Here is a 9,747-nt window from a genome sequence, read left to right on the forward strand (position 1 = left end):
CTCTCATCTCTGCCCCTCCGTCTCTCATCTCTGCCCCTCCGTCTCTCATCTCTCTCTGCCCCTCCGTCTCTCATCTCTGCCCCTCCGTCTCTCATTTCTGCCCCTCCGTCTCTCATCTCTGCCCCTCTCTCTCTCATCTCTGTCCCTCCATCTCTCTCCTCTGTCCCTCTCTTGGCCAGCCTTACCCTCTCTCCAGACTACCTTCTTCCACATGGCAGGAAATATGCCATGGGCAGCTCGGAAGATTTACAGCTTACCACTCTATGCAAGGAGGCTCTTTCCTTCTCTGAGTTCTCATTAGCAAAATCTCAGGGAAGGGCACATTTGCTGCCTGGGTTAGTTGCTCACCCCGAGGCCAGTCAGCTGTGGCCAGAAGGCAGGTTGCCCAAGAACAGGCTGTTTCCAGCTTAGCCATGGGGAAGGGGAAGGGAGTTTCTGGGTACATGGGATGGAGCGCTGTTCAGAGAATGATGCCTGGTCCAGCCTTCCAGGCCACCAAGCCTCCTATTTCCCCTCTGTGTGCAAATGGCTGTGCCTAGCGCCGGCCAGGGGCCCAGGGTGTGAAGAAGGGAAGGGAGGTCGGTAGAGAGGGAGGGTGAGACCAGCTATTGGGGCGCTGAGATTCCAGGGCTGCTGTGACACAGGCAGGCTGAATGCTTCTCTCAGACTCCTTCTGTGTGAGTCAGGATTCACTACTTACTCAAGGTCATGCAGCCAATAGTGGTAAGTCAAGAACTGCTTGTGCTTAGGTGACAGGTACATGACTATCCCCAGGGAGGTGCTGTGATCACCCCCTTTTTACGGGCCAGGAAAATGAGGCACAGAGGAAGGAAATGACTTGGCCAAGGTCACAGGGTGAACGGGTGACCAAACCTGGCTGTAAACCCAGGACTGTTTTGACATCCTGGCCCTTAGCTCGAAAGACAAAGAAGCCAAGATTGTAGCCTGTCAGCTCTGTGGCCTTACGGGCCTCTGAGGGCTCTGGGTGACAGGAGGGTGGGATGGGGTTGTCTCCAAGTCCTGGGGTCACACTGGAGCGTCTCCTTGCAATTCTTGTTTCTGCTGCCCTGGAGTTTTCTCTGCCTCCGTATGTTAAAAAGAAAGAAAACAATTTAACGAAAACAACACAGAAAAACTTAGATCATTTTTTGAAAAAAATACAAAAAAAAGTCTGACTTCTGTGAAATTTAATTTAATTTATTTTTATACCAGCAGCTGTCAGTTCAAAGAACAACAACAAAGTAGCCATCTGTGCCTAATTTCATCAATCCACTGTCGATGGTCACGTGAGCGTGGCTTTGGGACTGAGGCAGAGCACGTGGCCAGATCTCAGCACCCCCACGGGGCCTCTGTCCAGGCAATGGGAGGGAGGAACTGGTGGCCAGCTTGAAGGTAGAGGGAGCTCCGTGCTGGGAGCAGGGGGACGCCACACCTGGGTGCTCAGGGGCAGCATTTGACAAGAGCAGGGAAAAGCCGGCTGTCCCTTCTGGAGACATGTGGGTCCCTGACTCCTCACCTCGGCTTGGCTCCTCATTATTTCATTAATTTCTCATGCCAGTGGTGAGTGGGCTTGCCAGCTGGACAGTTGGGGAAACTGAGTCTCAGAGCTGTCTCCCGCCCAAGCTAAGAAACAGACTCAAACAGACACAAACAGCTTGTTGTGCTCCCAAACCCATGTTTTCAATACACGTTGTGGCCCCCTGAGCTTGAAGCTATGGCCAAAATCCCTGGGGCTAGAGGATCCCTGGGGCTGCCTATTCTTGGACCATCTGCCTTCTGGCCTCAGTTGACTGGTCCGGGGGTGAGCATCTAGCCCAGGCAGCTAATCAGCCCTTCTCTGAGATTTTTCTCCAAATCCTGGGGTCACAGGAGAGGCCAGGTCAAAGTCAGGAAGGCCAGTGCCTCGGGAGGTGAGGGGACGCTCTGGGTGACAGGGCTGTGCTCCCTCCTCTGGCGGGGCCATGTACAGGGTTCGCTACTCCTTAGCCAGACGTCCTCCTGCTGGCCTCTGCTCACCAAGAAGAGCAGTAGTCATGGTCTGTGGCTGGCAGCTCAGGGTCCTTCCTGTTCCCTGTTAGCGGGCCAAGCACCTCTGCAGATGGGGGTGTTCATTCCCCAGGGCTTTGCCAGGTAGGTGGGCACCATCGCCCTCCCCAAACACTTGAACCCAGGGACTTTCCTAAGGCCATAGAAGGCCCATAAGGTGGAGGCAGGGTCCACTCTTAAACACTGCCTAGTTCCCAAAGGAGGCATGGTGCCCATCCAAACCACTAGAAAAGCAGTCCAGAAGAACCCGACTCTCAGCATCCAACCTCAGGACCCCAGGATCAGCCAGGCCCCTTCCCTCCTCCAGCCGGAGAACTGGAGGCCGGAGAAGGCGAGGGACCTTCCGCAGGTCATGCAGGGTCAGGTGCGGCTGGGACCCTGGTCTCCCCACCTTCCCTGACTGTGTGGCCTCGGGCTTTGCACCGAAAAGCCAGCTTGTCACCTGTAGACTGTCCTCTCCGAAGTGAGCTGGGTTGTGGGACTTTCCTGGGTCCCATTTCTTTGTGATTCAAGGAATAAACCCTGGGATGGAACGGGCTCCTTCTGATGGCAGATTCAGGAAGGTGTGACCCCTGCAAAGCCTTCCTGTCCCCTAAAAACAGACCCAAAACCCCAACACAAAATCAAAAGAATCCCCTGTTGGGATTCCTGGGCAAATCACAGGCTTATTTGCTGTTGAATTAAAAGAAGTAAGAGTGAGCAAGTCAGAATCATTAAAAGATAGATCACTGAAGTCACATTTTTCGATGTGCCATATTAAAGAGAGCGGGGGAGCACACCAATTGGCTTGCCATCTTCTCATTAAGTAACAGATGGCAGCTGAGTCACCGCTCCCGGCAGTCAGGACGCTGCTGGTCTGCCGCTCACTTGCTGGGGCCCAGCCACTCAGGATGAGGGGTCCGTGGGGGGCAGAGGAGGAGGGGGCCTCACCTCCTTCCGCCTCTTCCTCTTCCATCCAGTCCAATTCCACCCCCACGTCTTACAAAGATCTGCACGGCCCGTCCATTCCTTCTCTTGTTCACTTGGCATGAGCCCCAACGTGACCAGCCCTATGCAGGGCTGGGGGGCACAGCCCTCGCGTCCAGGGAAGCCCCAGCCTGGAGAGGGAGTCAGAAAATGGGCCAGAACGTGGTATGGTGAAGTCACGTTGTGGAAGAGGGTGCACAAGGGCTGTGGGGACTCGGAGAAGCTCTGGTCTCGGCGTGAGATGAGCAGGATCAGGGCCCTCCCAGAACTTGGTTGGGGCTCTCCTCTCAAATGAACACCAAGGCAGATGACACCCGGGACCTCTACTGCTCCAGAGGGCTGGGCCTTCCTGCCTGGAATCGGCTCCTTCCTACCGAAGCCTTGCCACTGGGGGCCCTTCTTGCTTCCCCTGCTCCCGTCACAGTCTTCAACCCATCCACCTGCATCCCCTCCACAGAGGCTTGTGGGCACCTGCTGCCTGCCAGGCATGGGGGTGGGCAGAGGCTCTTCCTTCCAGGGGCTTCAGCCAGCAGCAGAGAGGCCATGTCTGGCCTATAGACAGCCACTCACATACCTTCTCCTGGACTCTGTAGACGGTCACCCACACGCCCTCTCCCTGACCCTGTAGACTGTCACCCACACGCCCTCTTCCTGACCTGCTGGCTCTGTGTTGTTGCTCTGGGGGACTCGAGTGCTGACCCCACCCCTGCCGCTGTCTCCTGCTTTAGGGAGTGTGTCTCAGACCCACTCTGCGTGGAACACTTGGGTGGCCCACAGCCTCTCCAGAGCAGCGGCCATGGCTGCCTGGGGATGGGGAGGGGCCGTGTTATGCTGATGACCTTTAATGAAGTCCCTTTTGAGGGGCAGTTTGACCAGTTGGGATTTGCAGCGCACAGACCTTGGCCTCTCCTTATGGGTGTCACAGGCAAATTGAAACCCAGGCCCAACAAGCTGGACAGCCTCCATAGGACGGGAGACTGTGCGAGTCTGATGGCAAATGTCATAACTCTAGTTGTATGCTCTTGTGTGAACAGCCAGGCTCCTCTTACATTCCAATCGTGGGCACCAGTCCAGCTTCATAGGGAAAACTCGGGCTTTAGGGTCCCACCTAGATTTTCATTGATCAGACATTCATTCCTTAAACATGTTACAATAATCACTTGCTTAGTTCCCCATTGTAACTTTAAAGCTGGTGCTGAAATGGGTTCCACTGCCTCCCTGTGTGGGGGCTGGGCACATTCCTACTTCTCCGCCTCCCCCCTGATGGGAGCAGGCTCTATGCCTGAGTGTGCAGGGGAAGGCGGAGATGGGGGCACCCAGGAGACCTGGCCCCTGGGAGGGCTGGGCAACAGTACTCGGACTTGCCTGTCTTGAGCTGCGGGTTTCGGGTCCCAAGCACAGCAGAGAGGGGTTATTCAGAATGTCCGGGTCACCAGGATCCCTCCAGAAGCCCATCTTTGGGTCATTTGCATCCAGATGTTGCCGCTTTTCCACGGCCGTTTCCTACCCTCAGAGCAGGCGTTGTGGAGGCGTGTGTCTGACACTGCCTGTCATCCATTGGTAAGGGGCAGCCCCGTTCAGCTTCCCCCGCTGCCTGAGAGTTCCTGTCCGACCTGGACTGCAGGCCTCCTGCGCCGGCCTTCACAGGCTCTTCTGGTCTGTGGGATGAATTATGGAATTCCTTGCATTTTTTGGTGCAGCAACATCTGGTCTCCTTGATCTGAGCCCCTGATGAATGGGTGTCAAGGTCTCTTTCTTGTCTACCCTCACTGGCTCGTAGTTTCCACCTGTTTGAAATCAATATTTTCCCGTGTAAATTGTGACATGCCCTCTGCACCGCGTAGGGGCCTGGTTTTCCTCCAGACAGCTCCACAGAGCAAATGCTGGCTGGTGGGTGCATGCCCTGCTGGCCCAGTCTGCAGAATGGCTTCTGGGATCTCAGGTGGGGCAGCACTGTGCCGGTGGGCACGTGGTGTCTCAGCTTTTTCCCGTCACCTGGATGTCCGATCGACACCTTCCATTTGGCGTGTCCAAAAAACTCAAACTCCTCAGACACCTACAATTCAGCATGTCCAAAAAACACATCCCCACTCCCCACACCTGCTGCTCTCCGCTTTCTGATCCCTGTGAAGGTCACACCACCCAACCAAGAAAACTGTGTGCCTGCAACTCCTGTTAGATTCATTGACTTGCTTCCTGAAACCTTCTACAACCCTCTCTCTTGCTTCCATGCCCCTGCTAGCGCTTGGGAAGACTTTTGGAAGAACTCTCATTCCACTGCCATCAATCTTGTTCTTCCCTAAGCTCTCCCCTGCACGGCCACAGGAAGCATTTTTCTGTGATACGAATCTCATAATTCTCCCTATGGCTTTTCTTTGTCTTAAAGATGGAGCCTGGGCCCCTGCCTGTTCCCTTGCCTTCGGCACGGAAGCTCTCCCTCCTCCTGGCTCTAGATTGGGAATGCCCTATCTGCTCTCTGCTGCCTGAGACTTCAGTGCCTCCCTCTTTCCAAAGCTCAGTCCTTTCCGAACTTCATCAGGATTTCTCCTGTGCCTTGCAGATGCTTCTAGTAAGTTACCTACCTGCTGTCTGCAGCAGAGAGAGCAGGGTGTGCACCAGAGCTCATGCCCTCCTGCTTCTGCACAGGGTTGTGGCTGAGAAGAGATTTTCCCAGCCTGGTCTCTGCGTCCAGAGGAGCCTGGTAACCAGCAATCCACCTGGGTTCTGCAGGGAGCAGTGGCATCACATCCAGGCAAGGATTGAAGGGCTGGGCCTTCCAGCCTGTCCCTTACCCTTTTACGGGCTTGACACTATCACACACACAGCTGCAGCAACCTCCCTGGAGAAGACGCTGCAGCCAAGGACCAGTGGGACTCTGGTGTCTGAATCAAAACTTAGAGGAGTGCTGCCCACTGCCCAGAAATGCCCACCTGGGGCTTTTCACAAGCGAGAGGTAGACTTCCAGCTGTACATTTTTAGCCGCGTTAATAGCAGCAGCTAACGTTACCCTAAACCAAGGGTCAGCAAACCACAATCCAATGGGCCAAATCTGGCCTCCCACCTATTTTCACAGATCAAGTTGTATTGAGGCTGAGTGCAGTGGCTCAGGCCTGCAATCCCAGCACTTTGGGAGGCCAATGTGAGAGAATCGCTTGAGCCCAGGAGTTCGAGGCTGCAGTGAACCATGATCATGCCACTGTACTCCAGCCTGAGTGACAGACAGAGACTCTATCTCTAAAAAAATAAAGAATAAGCCTGGGTGTGGTGGCTCATGCCTGTACTCTCAGCACTTTGGGAGGCTGAGGCGGGTGGATCATTTGAGGTTAGGAGTTCAAGACCAGCCTGACCAACATAGTGAAACCCCATCGCTACTAAAAATACAAAAAATTAGCTGGGTGTGGTGGCATGTGCCTATAGTCCCAGCAACTTGGGAGGTTGAGGCAGGAGAATCGCTTGATCCCGGGAGGCGGAGGTTGCAGTGAGTTGAGATTGTGCCACTGCACTCCAGCCTGGGTGACAGAGACTTTGTCTCAAAAAATAAATAAAAAGTAAAGATTAAAAATGAAAAAAATACCAAATCAAGTTTTATTGGAACAGGCCTCTATTGAGCTGCCTATTGTCAACGGCCACCATCACATTGCCGCGGCAGAGCTGAGTAGCTGGGACAGACCGTGTGGTCCGCAGAGCCGAAAATGTGAACTCTGTGTTTGAAGAGAAAGCTCACCAAGTGCTGCTTTACATGAATGCCCTCTTCTGAATTACCGGCGGCTGTCTTATTCCTCTCGCGACTGAACTCTAGCAGTTACGGGTCTCATTCACTCACTCATCTGCTCAAAGCACTGAGCATGGTGTCGGTCACAAGAGAAGGGTTTGCGGGCACCGCTCAGGCGGTTGCTTTTGACTGGCACGTTGCTGATGAGTACCTGAGTCGAAATGTAAGCCTCATTCACTCAGACTTAGCGAGCTCAGAAAGTCCGACCATCCAGGTGCGGGCTGGGTCTTCAAGTACCCTGTTTCCTGGTGAAAGAGGTCACAGGAAAGTGGAACAGCCCCTTCTCACCGTCATCCAAAACTTTCTGAGAAGCCGTGAGGACGTTGCAGCTCCCGGCCCTCAGAGCCAGCAGACAGTGCTGGCCAGGGAATGCGGTGGTGACCTGCAGAGGTGGCGGGGGCAGCCAGCACACTGGGGTGCCTCTTGGGGAGAAGGGTGATGCCAGGCAGATGGGTGGAAGGTCCCAAAGCAGGAAGCGGAAGGTGGGGACACCCATGGCTGCCCACAGCGGTTGTTTTGGTGCATAAAGTTAATGTCAGACCCTTCTGGGGAAGTCCAGAAGGTCTGGGGACTGGAGGGCGTGTGTGCTGTGGGTATGCCTGTATGCAGCAGGGTGACTCTGTTGGGAGTTAGGAGCAAGAAACTGCAACCGGGGGCCCACGTTCGCTCATTGCATGAATGTACCTGTGGCACTTGCAAAAGCCTTGGAGGTCCTGTGTGGGTCACCCTGGGGCCCAGTGAGGAAGCGGGGGCTGCCCCTGCTCTCCGGGTCTCAGGAGCTGGTAGGGTCTAGGATAAGGGTCAGTGGTTCCCTTTTGGCTTAATCCATTTCCACCACCAGCACCACCACCACCAGGAACCTCATGCTCTGGGGAAGAACAGTCTACTAAACACAATGAAGTTTAAGGAGAATATTTGACTTGCTCTCTAGGATTTTTCAGCAAAGACACATATGATTAGCGGGTGCTGCTATAGAAGGTGTGGCCAGGCTGATGAAAGTCGGAAGCACGTATTCGCGAGGCTGAAACGTGGTTGAAAGGGAATCCATTCAGCCCCTTGGAATTTGGAGTGATGTCCTGGCCCCAGTCTCTCCTCCATCAGGGTCTTGGTGCTGCCACCCGGCCACGAGGCCTCTGCGCAGAGTCGGACTTCCGAGGTGGGAAGAGGTTGGGGAGGGGGTGTCTGGCCTGTGACTTGCGGTGGGGTTGGGGGTTGAAAGAATAAGAATGACGAGTGGCATGAGGAGGTGGATGTGGCAGGAATGTAATCATCATCTTTTTCCTTCACGTAGTGAGCTGTCCAGATCCGAGTGTGCAATTATAACTCCAGCAATTATGGGTCTCCTTCACGAACTCATCTGCACAAAGCACTGGGCATGGTGTCGGGCACAAGAGAAGGGTTCATGGGCACTGCCCAGGTGGTTGACTGGCACGCTGTTGATGAGTAACTGATGTGATGAGTCCATCACATTCCATAGGACTGAAGCCCCCAGGGATCTTTGATTGTCTTTGGGGACATGCACTTCCTGACTTTTCTTCCCCTGCCTCTCCCCTGGCCTGGCAGAGCCCCTTCCTTCACTGTCTTCTAGAATGCTCTGGTCCCTCCCTCTCCGCTTAGACCTGACTCTGGTGTCTGTACCTACAGCTCACCGAGCTTTTCCTGGGTGTTGGGTTCTGGGCCTGGCCAACTCGGAGCCCACCCTGGCTGCCCTCTGCATCCACCTTATTCACAAGTCTGACTCTTCTTGGCTTCCCCATCCAATTCCCATCTGAGATCTTGTGGGAGCTCTCCCTCAACTTGTGAAATGTCGGTGATCCCTCACCAGCCTTCCTGGAACCCCATCAGTGTCACCCAGGACGTTGTGTGGAGCTCCAGCACATTCCGTAGGACAATAACCAAGGTTATGAAACCCTGACAAAATTTCACAGTATTCTACGAAGTCCTGTTTTGTATCATCTCCCTAGAGGTTAGTCCTCATGGGTTAAAAGAATCCAGTGGTTTGGGGAAAGGGAAGAATGGGGGAGAGTTGTTAAAGGACACAACATCACAACTGCTAGGAGGAATAAGTTCTAGCACCCTATAGCTCTGCGGGATGACCGTAGTTAACCATCATACTTTGGCCAGGTGTGGTGGCTTACACCTGTCACACCAGCACTTTGGGAGGCTGAGGTGGGCAGATCTCTTAAGCTTAGGAGTTTGAGACCAGCCTGGGCAATATGGTGAAATCCCATCTCTACAAAAATACTAAAATTAGCCAGGCATGGTGGCTTGTGCCTGTAGCCCCACCTACTCAGGAGGCTGAGGTGGGAGGATCACTTGAGCCCAGGAGGTTGAGGCTGCCATGAGCCATGATCATGCCACTGCACTTCAGCCTGGGTAATAGAGTGAGATCTTATCTCAAACCAAACACAACACAACACAACACAACACAACAAAAAAACAACACAAAACCCCAGTAATACATTATGTAGTTTCAAATAGCAAGAAAGAGGATATTGAACATTACCAACACAGTGAAATGATAAACATTTGTCGGTGCTACTCCACATCATATGTATCAAAACATCCCCGTGTACCCATGAGTATGGACAATTATCAGTTAAATAAATTAAATTTAGTTTAAACATAAAAATTAAAACTACAATGATTGAAAAGGGTGCTGGAGTTAAAAGGGACAGATGGCTTAGGATCCACTTTTCCCACCTACCTAAAATGATTTACAATTCAAGCGGGCCAAGATGGACACATACATGAGCTACAGCCAGAATGAGTAAGACAGATGCCTCCTCTGGGAACATTTATTCATCACATGGTGCTTAGAGTCGAATAAAACACAAATGCAATAGCTTAGTGGGCAATCCTAAATGCTACGACACAGCAAATCCTCTCCTGTCTCCCCCATTACCACTGCAGAGTCTGAGAAAGAGTTGGAAGCATCAGCGCCTCCCCTTGGCCAGTGCAGG

This window comes from Cebus imitator, unplaced genomic scaffold, assembly GCF_001604975.1.
Source record: "Cebus imitator isolate Cc_AM_T3 unplaced genomic scaffold, Cebus_imitator-1.0 Scaffold52, whole genome shotgun sequence".
In the NCBI taxonomy this organism is placed as follows: Eukaryota; Metazoa; Chordata; class Mammalia; order Primates; family Cebidae; genus Cebus; species Cebus imitator.